General features: G+C 45.6%; 1 protein-coding gene across 1 annotated transcript in view; it reads left to right on the top strand.

Annotated features, from left to right (window-relative positions):
• The window catches only part of LOC125947735 (putative methyltransferase-like protein 7A), a 79129-nt gene that overhangs the window by 40485 nt on the left and 18742 nt on the right, over window positions 1–19902 (top strand). The gene's annotated exons all lie outside the window — the stretch shown is intronic.

Raw genomic sequence — 19902 nt, 5'->3', positions numbered from 1 at the left:
TATCTTGTTCTTGGCGATTTTAATGCACACAGCAGTCTGTGGGGCGACTCTCGTATCGATGCGCGAGGCCGTCTTGTTGAACAATTTCTTTTTTCCTCTGGTGCGTGTCTCCTGAATAAGAAGGAGCCTACATTTTACTGTATCGCAAATAGAACCTTTTCTTCTATTGATCTTAGCATAGCTTCCCCGTCTCTATTTTCAGAACTTGAATGGGAAGTTATAAAAAACCCTTACGGGAGCGACCATTTCCCAGTACTGCTGAGAGCAACAAGACAATATGAGTCACCACCACATGCCCCCCGGTGGAAGGTTGATGCAGCGGTCTGGGATAAATTCCAAACTCTTACCAGTAAACTCTCGTGGGCTGACATTTCATCGCTCGGAATTGATGGTGCCGTCGAGTATTTTACTAAATTCATAATTGATGCAGCCTCTAAGTGTATTCCCCAAACAAGTGGACTTTCTAGCAAAAGTCGTGTTCCGTGGTGGAATGAACAATGCCGGAATGCACGTAGGCAGCAGAACAAAGCATGGAGGCAGCTTCGCGATTATCCTACTGCTGAAAACCTTGTAAATTTCAAGAAAATCAAGTCCCAAGGTAGGAGAACACGCAGACAAGCCAGGAGAGACAGCTGGAAAACATTTTTATCAAGTATCAACTCGTACACGGATGAGGCCAAGGTTTGGAACAGGGTGAATAGAGTAAGAGGACGACAAACACATCCACCTCCCCTGGTACACACGCAGGGAGACAGCCTTGAGGACCAAGCGAACCATCTGGGTGCACATTTTCAACATGTGTCCAGTTCCTCACACTATTCACCAGCATTTATAAGATATAAAACAGCTATAGAAAAACAAAAAATAGACCGAAAGAGCACTGGGAACGAGCCATATAACCTACCTTTCTCCCTAGCAGAGCTGCATGCATCACTCACCTGTTGCAAGCAATCTGCCCCAGGCCCTGACCGTATACTATATGACATGTTGAAAAACCTACCCTCTGAAACGAAGAAAACCCTTCTCTGTCTTTATAATTCTATATGGACCTCCGGCGAGATCCCCTCTGCCTGGAAAGAGGCCATAGTGATCCCCATCCTGAAGCAGGGCAAGGATCCATCGTCCGTATCGAGTTACAGGCCCATAGCTCTAACAAGCTGCCTCTGCAAGGTCTTCGAGAAGATGATAAACCGCCGTCTGATACATTTCCTAGAATCAAACAAGCTCCTTGACCCATACCAGTGCGGTTTTCGCGAAGGTCGATCCACCACTGACCATCTGATACGTATTGAGGCACAGATACGTGAAGCTTTTGTTCACAAACAATTCTTTTTATCTGTGTTCCTAGACATGGAAAAGGCCTACGACACCACATGGCGGTTTGGTATATTGAGAGACCTTTCCCACTTTGGTATACGTGGTAATATGTTAAATGTCATTGAAAGTTACCTGCTGAATCGCACATTCCGTGTTCGGGTTGGCAGCGCTTTATCACGACCTTTTGTGCAGGAAACTGGAGTCCCACAGGGTGGGGTGCTCAGTTGCACTCTCTTCATTATAAAAATGAATTCCTTGCGCCTATACATCCCACGCAACATGTTTTATTCAACGTACGTCGATGATGTACAGATTGGATTTAAATCATGCAACCTTGCAATCTGTGAGCGGCAGGTTCAACTTGGTCTGAACAAGGTGGCTAAATGGGCAGACGAGAATGGGTTCTGCCTAAATCCACAAAAGAGCGCCTGCGTCCTTTTTTCTAGAAAGAGAGGACTGTACCCCGACCCCGACATTGACCTGCAAGGACAGCGTCTACCTGTAAAAACGGAACATAAATTCTTAGGCATAATTCTTGACACTAAGCTAACATTCATACCACACCTAAAACATCTAAAAAACAACTGCATGAAAACAATGAATATTTTAAAAGTGTTGTCACGCACTACATGGGGTAGTGACAGAAAGTGTCTGTTAAATTTGTATAAAAGCCTCATACGAACACGCCTAGACTACGGGGCCATAATTTACCAGTCAGCCACCCCAACCGCGTTGAAGATGCTGGACCCCATCCACCATCTAGGTATTCGCTTGTCTACAGGTGCCTTTAGGACAAGCCCTGTAGAAAGCCTTTACGTGGAATCCAATGAGTGGTCCCTCCACTTACAGAGGACCTACACAGCTTTCATGTATTTTCTTAGAGTGAATGCAAACAGTGAACATCCCTCATATTCCACCGTAAATGATTTGTCCAGCTCCCACCTCTTTCATAACCGACCTGCAGTAAGAGAGCCCTTCTCGTTGCGTGTGAGAAGTCTGGCTGAGGAAATGGATGTCCCACTCTTTGAACATCGTCTAATGACACCCACTATACAGGTCTCACCGTGGCAGTGGCAGATTGTCGACTGTGATTTGTCCTTTTTACATGTTTCGAAGCACGCCCCAGTTGCACACATTCGAATGCATTTCCTCGAACTGCAGCATAAATACTCCTGTCCGGAATTTTACACCGATGCATCAAAGTCTCATGCTGGCGTCTCTTATGCAGCGGTTGGCCCATCATTTTCAAATGCCGACGCCCTGCACCCCCAAACGAGCATTTTTACAGCAGAGGCTTGTGCAATACTGTCGGCTCTTAAACATATCAAAGAATCGAAAATACCAAAAGCAATTATCTACACAGACTCGCTGAGCGTAGTAAAAGCTTTAAAATCTCTTAAAAGGCACAAAAATCCAGTAATAGTATCGCTTTATTCATTAATATGTAATATATATGCGTCTGGGCAGCATGTTGTGGTGTGCTGGGTGCCAGGACACCGAGACATCGAGGGAAATGTACTGGCAGACCAGATTGCCACATCCATCGACGCAAAAGCTGGAAACACATCCATGCCCGTCCCTGTTCCCGATATGAAGCCATATCTACGCAAGAGACTTCGAGCCCACTGGCAACGTTTGTGGGACGCCCAGAGTCTAAACAAACTTCATTTAATTAAGCCTCGCTTAGGGAACTGGCCATCCACCACGAAATCTAGAAGAAATGATGTCCTATTCTGTAGGCTCAGAATAGGACACACTTACGGCACGCACAATTACTTGTTGTCTGGAGGCGAACCCCCGACCTGTACTAGATGTGGGGAGGTACTTACTGTACTTCACATCCTAGTGCAGTGTCCTCTAATAGAACCTGAAAGAAAGAAACACTTTGTTCAAGCCTATAGAGAGAACATACCCCTTCACCCAGCGATGTTTTTAGCTAATGACCCGGTATTTCAGCACGACTCAGTTCTAGCCTTTTTAAACGACATCGACATTTTGCAAGTTCTTCGCCCGAGAGATTCGTAGCAGGGTCCTCTTTCAGAGGACGCTGCTGCGACAGCATTTTGAAATGCACTCTGCTCCAGGCTCTTGCTTCTAAGGGTCTCTGTGAGGCAGTAGTGCCTTGTATCGCTCACAGCTTTTTTATACCATATTCATTGCGCCCTATCACATCATTGTCATGATCTTATTAATTTTGTATTTTACGCACCTTTAGTGCGCAGAATTTTAGGCCCCTTTACAGCCACCCTACACCTACCCACTGTCATTGATCATACCATTGCTCACTCAGTACACCACGTCTTGGCGCTCTTTGGCCATAGCTGGCCCTTGCGCCAGAAAACAACATATATCATCATCATCATAGACACTCAAAGAGGATTTCTGCCGTCGTCGTCGCCGTCGCCGTGAGGTTATGTATGACGTTAACGGCGACGAAATCGTCGCCGCGCACAGTACGCAGTATGGGGCGAGTGAAAGCGCGCGAGGAACGCGCACTTTCACGGGGAGCGAACGCACGGCGGAGAAGGAACGCGCGTTCTGCGCCATGCTCCCTGAAGGACTGCAGAATTTAGCGTCTCTTTCCTCCTTTACAATCACCATATATATATATATATATATATATATATATATATATATATAGAGAGAGAGAGAGAGAGAGAGAGACAGACAGAGAGCAAACGCGACTTCTTCCGGCGCCCGAAAGGTTGTGGGGGGATGGGAGGGAGGGAGGGAAGGGAGGCGACGTTTAGCTTCGGCACCAAATGCGTATTTATATAAAAACGTTGCGAAGCGAGAAGATGGTAAAGACTTCCGACGCTGCTCGACGAATTTCCCGTTCTGATCTCGTCGAAAACCTCCGAGCCGCCCCCAGAGGCCCTGCAACAGTGATCAACGCCGCGCGCGTTCGGTGCGAACGCGGGCAAAACTTCGACGGCGTCGACAACACTTCGGCGCGTTTTTGGTGCTGCTGCATGTCCAAGTTTATAGAGCTGACAAAACTACTATCCTTACTCCGTATAGCTTCTCTACTAAGTTGCTATCGCAATTGATGCTTTGCCTTTCGGGTGAAACTGCGACATTTATTTAGCATTATACCAGCACAGAGTGAGTCCTAGAAGCTACAAACACGTGTGTGCAAGTGAGCTAGGGCTATATACTGCCAAGATGTCAAGTGATTTCCTCCGAAACAATTTAAATGCAGGCTAAGCTAATTTCGAGGCAGCGTTTGAATGGTCATTTCTTGTGCGCATAGACTCCTCTTACTCTGGTTCTTACTAAGTTCAACAACAGTTTCGGAGTTTCGCTTTTTTCTTCTTCGGGAAGCAAGTTCTCATGCTATAGGATATCCTTTTTTTCTGTACTTATAGGGTGGTCGTCTTTTCTTCGCTGAGCATGTCGGCTACAAGAAGGGCACCTTCTCAAGGTTTATACAAGATACCCTGACCCCACTGACCAAGAAATGTGCCTGCGGTTGTCACATGAATCGCGAAAGCGGTGCTGTGCTGGAAAAGGCCGGTTTCACTAATATAGAGATAAATTCGATTCAGCTCAACGTGCCTGTACTGCTTAGAAATAACATCTACGGCGTCGCGACAGCTTGAAACATCTCTAATGAAGCAGTCTGTGCTAAAGCAAATTTTTCTGTTGACGGAGTCCTGGTTACATGACACCAATTTTACATCGCGGTACAACCTTCTTGCTCAAATTTCTTTGCACATGAAGTTCACTGGTGTACATGAAGTGAAACACTGCTGTACTATTGTAAAGGACTTCAGATACGAAATAAATGTGTAGTGCATTCAATACGGATTATCAGCAGGCCTCGTAATCACCTATATTCCGCACGTCGTTTGGAAGATTGCATTTGAGTGCCATCTGGCTTATTTTGCGTTTGTTTGTGTATCAATTTTACAGTAAGAAGTCGAGGCTTGCAGGCTTTGTTCACACCCTCGGCTAGCCCAATGAACACTGCCGTTGTTCAACGTGTGTTACTCTCTACGCAGAAACCCTAGCATGAGATTGAGACCTGGCGCCTGTTGACACAATACTACCCCAATATTTGTACGTGAGATGGAGTTCATGGCGTCCCGCCAAAGTGTGTACACTTACTCTTAGCGGTTTACTGCGGAATTAGAAGGTGGAAAGTCCAACACGACAAATTCTCTTTCTACATTTCTTCCTGAAGCGTTTTAAAACAGCTATAGTGTTCGGTGCTGAAGCATGTCCAAACTGATTTAGGATAATTAAAATGAATACATTAGATAAGCAACTGAAGTATGCATACAAGCGCAAAAATGCTAAATTTATTGTGACGTTTGGACGCTCAGGTTCTCCCTTGATTCCGAAGGGCTGCGAACAGCTTTGAGCTCACAGTTAAAAATACCTTATTTTCTTTAGTGCGAGAGCATACTTGGCTCATTGTGTGATCCCCCCGCTCTCAGGAAGCCGTGGCAGAAAAACGGCAGGCATTTTCATCTAACTAAAAAAGCTACAAGGCACTTAAGTCTCCTTACGTTCAATGAAGGCGAACACATTATGACTCTACCGTGCGATGCTTTTTGAGATCCTTGGCGAGACCCTGGCGTGTCTGGCCACGGTGTGTGAGCCCGAGTCCACCATATCGACGTCCATACTATTTCGACGTCCCTGTCATGTGATATTGTGACATGACATCATCACTTGGTCATATGTGTTTTGGTTCCATCGGATGTTAACGCCGGACGGACGCCGGATTTTAGCCCTTCATGGTGCATATGATCATTGCGCATTATAAAAAAGTTACGCAACAGATTCACGCAGAAATTCGTCTGGTATTTGTTTAGGTACGCGTAAGCATTGTGCCACTTGCTCATATGTACGCAGCGCGGTGTCATTAGTGTTATGACGCGTTATCCGGCCAGCAAAAACGACAGCACGGCGGGGACACGAAGTGGTGCGGATGGCGGCGCAAGGTACATTGATTACACAAGCAAAGTACTGCAGGTGCGGTGATCACGTTCCACTTTTCATAGGCCGTTATCGCTCTTTAGCGTCTTGTCCATCTATGTCAAATTATGAAAGACTCCGGCGGCGGCCCGGACCAATCAAACCTACCCTGGCACAGCCGTGCGGGCCGTCTCTTGAAAACGATCTGTGAAGCGGACAGAGTGCACCGACTGCTGATAGCTCCTCGCGCTTTGTTTTCGGCGCTTCGAGTTGAAGAGACACGTGTGGGCCCTTATCATGAAAGTGATCTCCGAACGGGACAGGGTGCGGTCTGTGTTGAGACCTTCGTGAGCGCTGTGTTATCGCCGCTTCGTTCACGTTGTAGCGAAAGGCAGCACGTAGGTAAAGTCTCTCGCTGCTGCGGGCTCTATCTTGAAAGCGATTTTCTTAAGAGAAGGACAGATGGAAGGAGTATTGTCGTTCGGTAAGCATAAAAATGCTTACACATTTAACAAATTACGTGCAAAATTTTCTTGCAGTTTAAGGCAAAACCTAGACAGAGACAAGACACGCGGAAATTTCTGACTTCCAACTGTGTTTATTCGCAGAAGAGACACTTATATAGAACTGTGCAATGAAAACATCAAAATACAGAAGCACGGTGGACAGCTGATCGCGAACTCGACATGGAACAAGTGTTACCTCAACGTCCTTTCAAGGGAACGTGTTATCTTCAAATATACCAACACTTCATTGATGAAGACTAGCCACCAATCAGCTGGAATGTTCACCTCGAGTAACCCCGTCTGGCCAAACATGTAGGCGAGCGATTGCTGGTGATATCTATGACATCCTCGACAAATGGCACCGGGGCGTTGTTTCATCCAATCATTATCGCCTCAGCGCGCCCTGGTGCGCACTGGTATGATTTGTCGACGATGCCATAGATATATCCAGCTTCAAAGCATGTCCTTTTCAATGAGTGAAATACATGGCTTGGTGTTTCCCATGCGGGAAACACCTAGTCTTAGTCGTGTTTTCGTGCTGAGTTTCCAAGCGTGAACTGCAACGGTTACGGTTGGCTTTGTGATCGCCAAGCATAACACCCACATTGCATTCATACGAGTAGCAAAAAGACTTTCCGCACCGGTCTCTATATGTTGTCACGTTGTATTGACGGCGAACAACCACAGTGGCACGACTCATTTCACGAAACTAACTATTTATTAGGTGAACCTGCACTCAGCGAAACAAGTAACACTCAGCGTAATGTTAGCAGCGAGCACACACCTCGATCATCGAAATCTGCTCGGTGGATGAGACACGTCAGCTACTTATATATGGCATATTGAACCTCCCAGCTTGCCTGCGCACCAAAGATCTAAAATACATGATTTATACATGACTTATTATTAACGCGATAGCGTTAAGGGCCCCGTGTCGCTGAATATCCGGTCGGTGTCGACTACCGTATGGCGAAAATTGCCGTAATACAGCGAAGCTTTCTATGTCTCACTGGTTCGTCCGTGAGCATTGAAAACGCACTGCAGGAAAGCCAACTACAAAGCCACGAGACACAACGTGCTGCTCGGAATCTCTCGGACAGTGATTAGTGAGGCGTTCGGCTTTGATTTCTTGTACTTCGAGTGTTAGTAAATTTTCTAGGTCAAGCTACATTTGGGATGGCGGCTGGAACGTCCGGCGTTTCGAGCAGCTGGAAGGGATGAATCTCGATAGCTTGATATAAAGTGCAATGTTTAGACAAAAAAAAAAAAACAGGATTTCAAGTTAACGATGAAAACGGCAGGTATGATAAATATTAGAGCAGCAGACCGGAGTAGGATGTGATTCCCGAGGCGGAAATGAGACTTAGAAGAATCTCCTGCACACAGGAAGAGACCAGCGCAGGTGAATCAAAAAGTAATTACGATAGAATAGCACAGGCCTGCCATAGATGATGTTGGACTTATTATTTATCGAAGGCGGCCTGCCCGCAAGTGTTGGTATGCCTGCTTGTGTGCGAAGGGCAGTTACGCTGTCATACCTTGAATACTTTTTAATGAAACTTTTGCGCACACAACACGAAACCACAACGAAGAAGTACACAAGGACTGCGCTAGTCCTTGTGTACTTCTTCCTTGTGGTTTCGTGTTGTGTGCGCAAAAGTTTCATTAACTGCGCTAGTCCTTGTGTACTTCTTCGTTGTGGTTTCGTGTTGTGTGCGCAAAAGTTTCATTATGATGCCAAACCAACTAGCCCGCCTATCCGTTTTAATGTTGAATACTTTGTGTATATGAAGCGGAGCGCCCTGCTTTGAATCTTTTCTAATGCTAAGTTCAAATATTTTTGATGCGGGTTCCATACTATGCTGCCGTATTCTAATATCGGCCTAACCAGGGTTTTATAAGCAGGTAATTTCACCGAAGTGGGGGCTGTCGCTAGCTTTCTTCGTAAAAATCCGAATTGTTTGAACGCACGTGCGCAAACGTTATTGATATGTACGTCCGATTTCAATGATCTTGCTATTGGGGCACCTAGATATTTGACTGAGTCTACTCGTTCCAACGAAGTATTAATTAATTTATATGTGACATTTAAGGGCTCTTTTTTACGTGTTACACTGATACACATAGTTTTCTGTGTGTTAATTTGCATGCCCCTTTTTTTTGCACCAGGTAACGCTGTTTTGTAGAGACTTGCTACGCTTTATCTCTTCATCGACTGTTTTAACAGGTGTGTATATGACGCAGTCGTCCGCAAAAAGCCTTATTGTAACCCCTGGTTCCATACATGTATACAAGTCGTTAATATATACAAGAAACAGAGTTGGTCCCAGAACCGATCCCTGTGGCACACCAGGAACAACATCAAGATAATCTGATTCAGCATTATTTACGGAAACAAACAGAGACCAATTCGAGAGGTAGGCTTCAATTCATGCTACAATCTTGGGAATAATACCAATTGATTTGAGTTTGAAGATTAGTAAAGTGTGTAGAGCCTGGTCGAAAGCCTTCGCAAAATCGACGAAAATTGCGTCAGATTGCAGTCTTGAATCGATTACTACAGCAAAGTCGTGTATAATTTTTAAAGGTTGAGTAACAGTTGAAAGCCCCTGCCTGAAGCCGTGTTGTCTGAAGTATAATAGGTTATTTTCTTCTAGATAAGTTAAGATAGCCTTATTTATTATATGTTCCATTCGTTTGCAACATGTGCTGGTTAGGGATATTGGCCTGTATGTGTCTAGAAGCTGCTTGTTTCCACCTTTGTGAATTGGTACGACCTTTGCGCACAACCAGTCCGCGGGAAGCACTGCCGTTTCAAGTGATGTACTGAAAATTTTATGCAGGAAAGGGAACAACTGACCCGCATATCGCTTGAGAAAGGTGCTTGATAAATTATCAGGGCCAGATGATTTTTTAACGTCTATTTGTAGCAGCAAATTCAAAATGCCGGACACTGTTATCAGGATTTCAGGCATTGCCGATTCGTACTCGGACAAGGGAATATTAGGGACGTGGGCACGGGAGAAGACGAACTGAAAATATGTATGGAATGAGTTAGCGATAGTCCGTGCACCCTCACGCACTACACCGGCAATGTCCAATTTGATTGGAGCACTTTCCGGCTTTGAAAGATACCGCCAGAATTTACGCGGCTGATTTGTCATGAACACAAGTAAAGTATTAGAAGAAAAGTTGTCTGTCGTGCTTCTTCACATTTCTTTCAGTTCTCGTGAAAGCTGACTAACCATAGTGGAATTATGTTTTTTTCTTGCGCAGCCATTGCAACCATCTTTTCAGGTGTATGATAGTTCTTGTAATCCACGGCGTTCTCCGCTTTATTATTCTGAACTTGGTAGGAATAAAATTACTTCCACAGTGAACAATCCCACCTTTCATTTTAACCAGAGGTCGTTGGCGTCCAACGTAATATCGTCAAAATCATCTTCCATAATTCCTAAAACATCAATGATGCTTTCATCATTTGCACTTGTGTAATCCTTAACCAAAATTCTGGTGTCAGTACTAGGGTACCTTGTACCCGTACTGTCCGCAGCGATGGCCTAGCGGTAGAGCATCCGCCTCGTATGCGGGAGGTACCGAGCTCAAATCCCAGTGCCGCCGGGAACCCACCGGTTTTTCTAATGGGTAGAGATGTCCCCTGGCCTGGTGCTCGGCTGTCGTGGGGGTCCACATCTCGAAAGAGGGCCCAATAGAGATTTCAGCTCTTGTCTCTGGGCGCCTCTTGTCCAACCACAGACGGCCTTGTAGACGAGCATCCGCCGCGGCTGTGGCAGGCAAGTGCTGCCGCCGGGTACCTACCGGTAAAATAGGTTCAAGCGCGCTCCCGGCCTGGTGCTCGTCCATTCTGGGACCTCAACGCTTGGAAAGGGGTGTTTGACCTCAGCCCGAAGGTGCCCCCACCTCAATAGGTGCTTGGGGCGCCACATGGGAAATGACCGCCATGGGAGCGGCCCAGACATCACTTGTTTTCCGTGCTCACGTTGGTTTCGACGGGAATTCAGGGCGCAGGCTCCTTTCCCAAGCGCATCACCCCTGAAGAAAGCCGAACGCCAGGCCGGGGCAAAAAAACGTCAATAAAATCATTTTATGGTCGGACACACTCGGTTCTATGCTAACTTCAGTGGTTATAGATGTGGACACAAAGACAAGGTCTAGCAATGAACACACTTACTCTTGAACGCGTGTTGGTTCATGCACAAGTTGAGCTATCGAGAAACTCTGCATGATACCAAAAAGAAGGTCACAACTTTTGACTTCTTTATTGCCAATTAACAAGTTATCCCAATCAATGCCTTCCAAGTTAAAGACTCCAGCTAGAATTAATGTGGTTCTTTGGTTGATGTTGTTATATAAGAAGTCGTATAGTTCTACAAGGTAACTGCCCGGAGCGCCTGGTCGTCTGTAGACACCGCCTATTAGTAAAGTAACATCGTTGTACTTTATTGTACACCATGCGCTCTCATGACCAGTGATACCGCTTTCTCGGCGAAAAAACAAGTGCCGCTTAACAGCAATGGCAACGCCTCCACCACGACCGTGCCGATCTGTGCGTATAAATGCATAGGAGGGAAGAATAACCTCATAATCATGGATATCTGAGTTCAACCACGTCTCTGTAATTGCGATTATATCTGGGCCGTACAACAGCAGCAGCCCCTCAAATTTTTCAAGTAATTCTTCTCGCATTAAAGCACAGTAACGTCAGCCGTGCAGTACTTTATATTTGTCATTCATTGGAAGTGCTAGCGTTCGCTGTCACGTGGGGTTTCGAGCCGTGTAATGGCTCCATTTTGTTCTGATCGTTATTCCAGATGTACAGGTTTTCATTATTCCTTAATATGTAGGGAAAGTAGGAAGCGTTGGCACTGTTAACGGCGTTCAATAAATTACATATGCAAGCTCCAAAGCTTTATAAGTGCGATATGTGAACAGCGCCCAATTCATCCCGCTGCCCTGGGAGAACCGCGAGCCCAACCGAGAATAAATTTAGCAGATATAAAGGGCTGGGGGGATGGTGGGGGGACCCTATGGCCAATGTTCTGGCGAAGTAAAATTTGTGTTCATGAAATACTGTTTTTGCACGTATTTCTCAACAAGTGCTCGAAAGCGTTAGAGGTTTCAAACGGAACAGACGATTATATGGAGGAGTATGTGGTGGGTAAAACTCTTTGTAGAAATGAATAAACTTTCGTTTATAGAGATTCAGGGCGCATTTCCTGGGGAAACAATTACATATCAATGAACGCGGAGACGAGCATATTCGCAGCTTAAAGGGCCCCTAAACCATCTCGGATATTTTTTTTAACATTTCAAGTCAACACGCGCATCATGTTCAGAATGCCGTCACAATAAACGATGCCAAACGCCGCAGCGCTACATTCCGCGGTTGCGCCACAAGAAAAAAAAAAAACAATGCCATACTCCTCTACGGTCCTTTCGGGTATGCCCAGCGGTCGTCATGACGCCACCAGGGTGCATCTGGTGATGTCAACGGGGGCGACAATATCGATGGGTCGAACAAGAAGCTACGACTTCCGGTTAGTCTGCTAGCAGGTAACCGCGCTTCCTCCTCTTCCTCGTCATGTTACTCGCTTGTGCGCAATTGCGAATCGCTAATTACTGCGGGTAACGCAAGTGCCAAATTGGTCTCGTTCCAGCACAGTCGTGCTTAGCGGTCTGATTAGCTGCGCGAACAGAGTGCGACAGTGTTGGCCTTTCTTGACGTGCGCGCAAGACAGGCTCCATAGCGGCACGCTTCGCTTGAGCACGGGCCGGCACGGCAGCAACAGCGGGTGGCCGAGAATCGCGAAGTCGCGGCTAAGGCCCGTCCATGTTACCGGCATGGTAACTCGCCCCACGCCATTTGCCATCCGCGGGCCGCTGTTCGACGGCGGTTTTGCTCGGGAGCGGCGAGATTTCCTTGCCCTGGAGAGGATGTGACCGCGAACCATTTCTGCAGCCGCTTCGCCACTGCTGATCGGTCGACAGCACCGATATCGTCCTTTTCCGGTTCACTTCAATGCCAAAGCGAACGGTGCTTCGGAATCAATTACCGACGCTCACGAGCCCGAATATTTTCTTACCGTTGTTGTCGCTATTCGCAATGATTGTACACAAAGAAGAAAAACGCCGGGTCACTGTCGGTATGTTTGCCCCAAGGGTGGACGTGCCTTAACCGGAAGTGGACATTGTCTTGAAAGCGCTGTGACGATGACGTATGTCACGTAACATTTGTAGGAGCACTCAGTGAGGAGGAGAGACCAGGCGACGAACGGAGCGTAGCAAATGAAATAGTGAAACGAGGGAGGGCCGTGTTTAGAAAATCAAACGCGTGTAACTGTTCTAGTTACGGCACCGTTTCGAAAAATTCTTGCGGCTACGTGTCCGTTGTAGACTCGTGCACAGCTGCAACACCACAACTGAATTTCGTCCTTTGAGTGCTTCATGGGCCCTTTAAGCCAGATTTTACAATGTCGACGGCTTATCACGAAACAACTAAAGCGTTGTACCCCCCCCCCCCCCCGCAATGTATTTCAAGTAACGTTATATTACTAGAATTGCAGGTCCAATAAAATTTTAGCTTAAGTTGCCTGCAGTAGTTTGAACAATTGCCATACCTTGCTCTCTGAGCATGCGGCTCTCTCTGACTCCAAAATCAGTGAACTTTTTCTGGCCATTTTAGCAAAGGGGATGAAGCTGAAATTTTTTGTGACAAATATTGCAAGAATTTCTTGCAAGTTAGACCAAATGAGCAGAACATTGCGTACGTAGCTTTGTAATAAAATCCAGAAAACGCCAAAATTGCCAAGTAGCGATAGTTGGCACATGTTACCGGCTATAAAACCCCGATTTTGATAAAAAATGCAAGACGTTCCCAACAAAGAACTGATAAATCTAGTATTGAAAAAAAGACATGTTGGCTTATTTTCTTTTATGCGAAAACATTTTGCCAATCTTAGACCCCTGTATGGTCATCCTTGTATTTTTGTGTTGGCCTAATAAAAAATAAAAATTACATTCGTATTACGTTTAAACTGGCTTTTTTATGGTAGTAAAGAACATTGACTCCAAATGTCTCTTTCTTACATCTGTTGAGCAGCGAAATAAGTGGTGCTTGGGTTGTCAGGGCTCTTGTATTCGTATTTCTCCTATACCGTCCTTATCTGAACACACCCAGCTGGCTTCTCCACTGCTGTGGCGTCACCACACTTTCCCACTAGACTGGTGCATAGCTCATATACACAGGGAGCCTTTCAGACAGCAGGTGAATTTAGAGACTAGTGTCAGAGGTAGTTTCCCCTGACCAGTCTTAAACAGCTCGCCGTGGGTGCCATCGCGCGCTTGCAATTTCAACGTACCATAGAAAAAATACGGCTACAAGATGGAGGCCTGAAAACCCAAACTCCACTCATTTCGTTGGTCAGAAAAAGCAAAAGAGAGTCTGTCACTTTTCTTTACTACCAAGGAAATAACGAGCTCCAAATTAGGTATGAATGCATTTCTTTTGCAGCGAAGCTGTTTATGGCTAGGCTTCCAAGCATTTTTCGTGTGCGTGTGCAAAAATGTGGGCCGATCCTGGTGATTGTGCAGAAAGGGTCCATGTGCGATGGCCCATATCCCTGTGGACTCTGTTGGTGGGCTCCGGGACCTGTAACGCTACCTCGAACTGCCCTTGTCACGCCTGGGACCCAAAGGAACAAGGGTAGCAACAGATGTTACTTCGAATGATAGCCCAAAAAGCCGATCCGCGTCGGCCATGTCTACGTTCGTGCCCCCCCCCCCCCCCCCATTTGTCGGCGTTCCAACCGCTTGCATGCCTAGTTTCCTGCTGCTCTTTCGGGGTGACGGCTTCATCGGGCGTGTATATAAGACAAGGTGCCGCCTCCATTTGGAATTTCACTTCTCTTCCCTCGTCGTAATGGGGAGGCCGCGTGTAGTGCGCACTCCCGGCGACGTTTGCGATCTGGTCGCTGTTTCTGCCGCCATTCTTCGTACGCGCATTGCTCCTCGGGAGCCCGGACTATAGGCGGCCTCCCCATTCTGCGTGGCCTCTATGTCGCATGCTAAACAGCTTGGCTGGTCATCCAACTTCACAGAGTGGAATAGCTCAATATTTATTAGGACAACATCGATTATAGGGAGCACCATAGGAGGTATAAAGCTGAACGATTTTTTTTCCGCTTAAAGCAAAATAATACAACATTGAAGTACTAAGTTTATCAGTCCTGGGTGGGAATTGTCATAGAAACCGGCAATGAGTGTTTTTCAATGCCACTGACATGTGCCAGTTGTCACTACTTTTCCCATTTTGGCTTGTTCGGAATTTTATTACGAAATAGATAGGTAATTTACCTGCACCTGTTTTTTAACTTTAAAAACAGCATTGAAAATTTGTCAGAAGTATTTTCAGCTTCGCCAAGAAAGCTGAAATGGCCCCAAAAGGTCTATGATTTTGGAGTCAGTCCGAGGCGCTTGCTCAGAAAGCAAGTTTTACTTATTTTTTGAAGATAAAAAAAGAATACTGTAGGCGGCATACGTCAAAATTTTGTTGGGCCAGTAGCTCTCTTGGTGTAGAATTGCCAGAAATAATTAGGCTGTGTATAATGTTTTTAGTTTTTGCGTGATAATTCCTCAATATTGTGAAATCTGGGAGTCACAAAAATGCCCTTCTACATCTTGATAGAATTACAGGGTTTTTTTTTTCAGGAAATCCGCGCTGTGTCTCGCCAAACGAAGGTTTATTATTTCTAGATAAATTGGACCACTGCATTTAATGCTTTCACGCGCAGACAAAAAATAGTAAGGGCTATAGATTTAGTAAGTAAATCTGTCCTTCTCTGAACGTACCCATACTATATATCTACACGCAACTGAAACTTTTATTGCAGCTTCTCTAAAAAAAAAGAAATTGCTTCGCTGCAAATTGGTTTGTGATTTTGCAAAGTTGCTCAGGTCAGCTGTCTTGTTTTCTTTGTGTAGCTGCGCTCCAAATTTTAACAAAAACGAATGCGTCGGGATGTTGGTTGGGTCGTTTTGTAGTGGCAAGGAAACCGGACTGCACATTTTAATTTATTCCTAATCCTCGTATTTGTCCATACAGAGGTCGCATTCTGCAAAACACACTTTTATGTAGCTTCTTCAAGGAGAAAAAGGTGCGCTCCGTTTGCCCTGTGTGTATGACACAAGGCTATATCGATGAAAAGCAGCTTAGCTTCTGGAAGTGTAATACACCATGGCTGCTCGCAAAAAGTAAGTACGATACATATACATTTCGTCAATATTACATTTATAATTTCTGTTCTCACTGTTATCATTGTTACGTGATCGAATGTACTGCTAATCGCTTCAATATACGATGGTTTGTTTGGCCAAACCAGTCCGCAGAGAGCGCTTTTGGATTTAACATAAGGAAGCATATACGCCACCTTGCCCTAACAGACATTAGCTACCAGGTATAGTCGAGCTGGTTAAACATATGCAACAGCATTAAAGTAATTAGCATTTCCCTTAGCGAAACAATATTCCCGGAGTCCCACTCGCGTCTCGCAATCCTTTTTTTTTCTCCTCGAATAATGTCCACGGGTCAAGCAAGGAATTCACTTGAGTCGGCTGGCACGAACTCAGTTTTGGAGTGATAGCTCACTCCCTTAGTCATTTTGACGTCCGCCGGGAACGCCGAACGAATAACAGAGTGCTTTGCGGGATATTTGCAAAAGTAGTAATTGATAAACTACAATGCACCACAAGGATTCGAACTACAGAACGGAACCTTTTCTGTCGAAGACTTTTGCCATCGGCGATACTAAAGCAGGGAACGATGTACCATTGTTTCCTACACAAATTACTAGTATATAGTGGTTCAGCGAGAATAGAAATAATGGTTAGCGTATAGATTTGACCAAACTTTGTCTTTTGGCTTCGGACGGCTACGTGACTACAAAGAGTGATCTATTGCGGTATACATGCAAAGTCACTGCGATATTACATGTGCGCAGAGACTCATTACTGTCTGGTGTTTATAAAGAATTGATTGCTTGGCAATATAGAAAACTGTACTATATTACGTCACAAGAACGCCTTAAACTAGAAGCACGAAGTTGAGATCAGTCCATGTAACACCCTTCATTCGGGGGGTCGCCGAACAATCACAGTGCGACTATTTCGTGTTGTAATTTTTGTCATACGCTCTCTGCACTGTGCCTCGAGAGTGAACTTGGGGCACCAGACGCTAATTCATGACGCGATAGAAGGGCTACTGAAGCCCTGTCGGCTTCTCCTCTCCACTGTACGACGCTGACGTCAGCGTCTCCTCTGTCTTCGGAAGTTACATATAGTCAGAAACGATGAAATATAACTGTTGGACATCGTTTTGGGTTTGTGCGACGGCTTGAATTCATGTCTCCGCAATTGTCGCCACTGCCTATCGTTGAGCTGCTACTCCTTGTTAGAATCGAGAAGCGCGCATGCCGTAGCTGGCGTTCAAGGTCATCGAGCGCGACAGTCAGTGATGCTGCTTCATTCATTAAAATGAAGGCCACTTTGCGGTGTTTTCACAGACGCCTTCGACTCCTTCGCTGTTTACAGAAACACGGTTAGGGCGACGGGTGGCGTGACGTAACTATATTTTCAAAAAACATTGCACCGAGGCCTTTAACTTATAATACCTGGAAGTGGCCGTTTCAGATCACTCCGGCAGCGCTTCAAAAGTTGTGTAAATGTGCAACAAAGCATTACCGTAAGCACGAGTTCCCTTAACATAAACAATGAAGCCTGATTAACGCGACTTAACGGGTGCCCCTCGTAAAAACTGCTTGAAAGCTTAGTTGCATGACTGCAGTTGTCTTGCCAAAGCTTTCCGAAAAAAGAAAGAAAAAACAGTCTATGTCATTCTGACCATGAACACTTTTCAAGGAGCGCACTTGCGTACTTGGGATACAGCCACAAAGACACATGGAAAGATACCGAAGTATTCAATAGTATTAAACTGCATGAAACGAATAGCAATAAAACGGAGCAGTGTATTAAAAGACCGTCCACTTTTCATTGACATTTACATCAAATACGGAAAGCGAAAACAAAGTTGATGCCGGTTGGGCGCCGAACCCTTAAACACCGCATGCGTGCGATCCTGTTCGACCTGCACTAAAACGGTGGTTTCCCCCATCCACTTTATGCATTATGCATGATGGAAATTAGATTTGAGAATGTCGTCGGGCAGCTACATGTTTGGGTTTTTCTTTCTGCTTGATGGTACAACGAACCGCTGCGCCTGTTGCATTCAAAAGACTAAGCGAGGGAGACCGTTCACTTTAATGCGGTAGCAAACACCTCCGTCGCTGAACAACGCATAAGATTATTACCTGTAAATCGTCATTTCTCTGGCACAGAGGTGCTGGGGTTCTCTGCTTTCAACGGTTACTCTACCACTGTCGGTAAGCTCACTGATTGCCTGTACTTTGCAACTATGAAGCGTCTTTATAAACGGTGACAGCGCCCATGCGTTTTGGAAACGTGACCGGCCTGTTTTTTATACTAGCGCCATTCGCTGGCATGTCTCCTCAAATTGGAAGGACATGGTTGTGCGTTGGCTGGAGTGTCAATCACAATTCGCAGACAACTATGCTATCAGTTACAAGTCAAAATTGCAGGACAAGATCTTCCCCTAAAAAAGCGCGCTGCTTCTACCATTGGATCCCTCCTCCCCTCAAGGAATAGCTCCGCGACAAATGCTAATGGCACGATGACATGGAAGCCAGCTGTTTAAAAAGAATGAGCTCGTCTTGGTCTTCAAGACTTCAAAGTAGAGACAGAGAATACGACTCATGGCACAACCGGATTGTTTCAAGAAGGGTATTAGGAGAGGAATTTAACTGACATGATGCACAAAACGCGGAGTCGCCAACACTCTGCTCTAGGCGTACGTGCGTGCATTGTCGAGATCTACACCAAGGAAAGACAAATGAAAGCAATTGATACTTTCTCACGTTTATTCCTCACATTTGACGCACGAAAGAGTTCCTTCAGCAGGGCAAGATGTTTTGTGGCAAGGAAGCGCTCAGAGTAGCCTTATAGGCGTGAACGTGGATACGACGTATAAGAAAGGAGAGAACGGCCATATAGGCGAGGTTGTTTGAGGGCATGTGTATACAAGTTCCTTACGTAATTGCCGCCGCGTTCTTGACCTCCTCGTAGTCACTCACCACACAGTGCAACGCCTGAGTACCGATCAAGAATAGTTGTAGTGTAAAGCCATCCTGTTATCATGTATCCCAGAGCAGGGCACTCGCGATGAAAATTCCGATAGTTCGCACGCCGCAAATACTTTTCCGTGAAATTCGCACACATTGCCGTCCACTCGATCTACCGTCTGTTGAGGTTTCGGCTACCACTTAACTTTCTCGCCCCGGAGCCAAGTTATCCCTAGTTGCTGAGTGTCTGCCCAAGTAATGTTTACTTAGGTTCTATTCTCATGGCTGTCAAGTGAACGAGTGTGGTAAAGGTTTTCGCCATAGTGTTAGAACGCATCGCCAGAGAGTGCATATTTATTCATTTTAGGTGAGTTTGTACTCAAGTTAGTGTAAAACCATTGAGAGTATTGAGAGCTTGCACAAGGAAATATATTGTTTTTGTAGTCACTAGCAACACTTAGGTTCCAAGATATGTAAGACGCTGACTACTGTGGTTTTTCAGGAAACTTCTGTTAAATGGCGACTACCACGAATTGTTTGGGCGCGTAATACGCCTTGTTTCGGATAGTGCTAATATAAAGTTTGCAAAAAAGGCGCCTTTGATACCAAAACTTTAAAAAATGCTGGCTCTCTTGTAATGGAGAGTAGATGTATGAAATGGCTCCTATGGCGTATTTTGCAGCGCGTGGTGCCACCGCCTTCAACCGCTTTTCTACTTCCTATAGTGCTGCGCGCTCAGCGTCTGTCGCTACTTTTTCTTCTTGTCGCGGACCGCTCACGGCTCACGGACCGCTGGCGTTAAAAGAGCACGGGCAATCCTGTCTTAGCGCCAAAAGATCACAATCAAGTGTATGGTGCGCTCTAGCTCTCTTTTCGACGTTACTATTGGAAATGACAAATAAAACTTCTGCGTACTAGAAGTTACAGCTATAGTTATATTGCGA

This window comes from Dermacentor silvarum, chromosome 8, assembly GCF_013339745.2.
Source record: "Dermacentor silvarum isolate Dsil-2018 chromosome 8, BIME_Dsil_1.4, whole genome shotgun sequence".
Taxonomy (NCBI): Eukaryota; Metazoa; Arthropoda; class Arachnida; order Ixodida; family Ixodidae; genus Dermacentor; species Dermacentor silvarum.
This window is presented reverse-complemented; position numbering and strand designations above follow the sequence as displayed.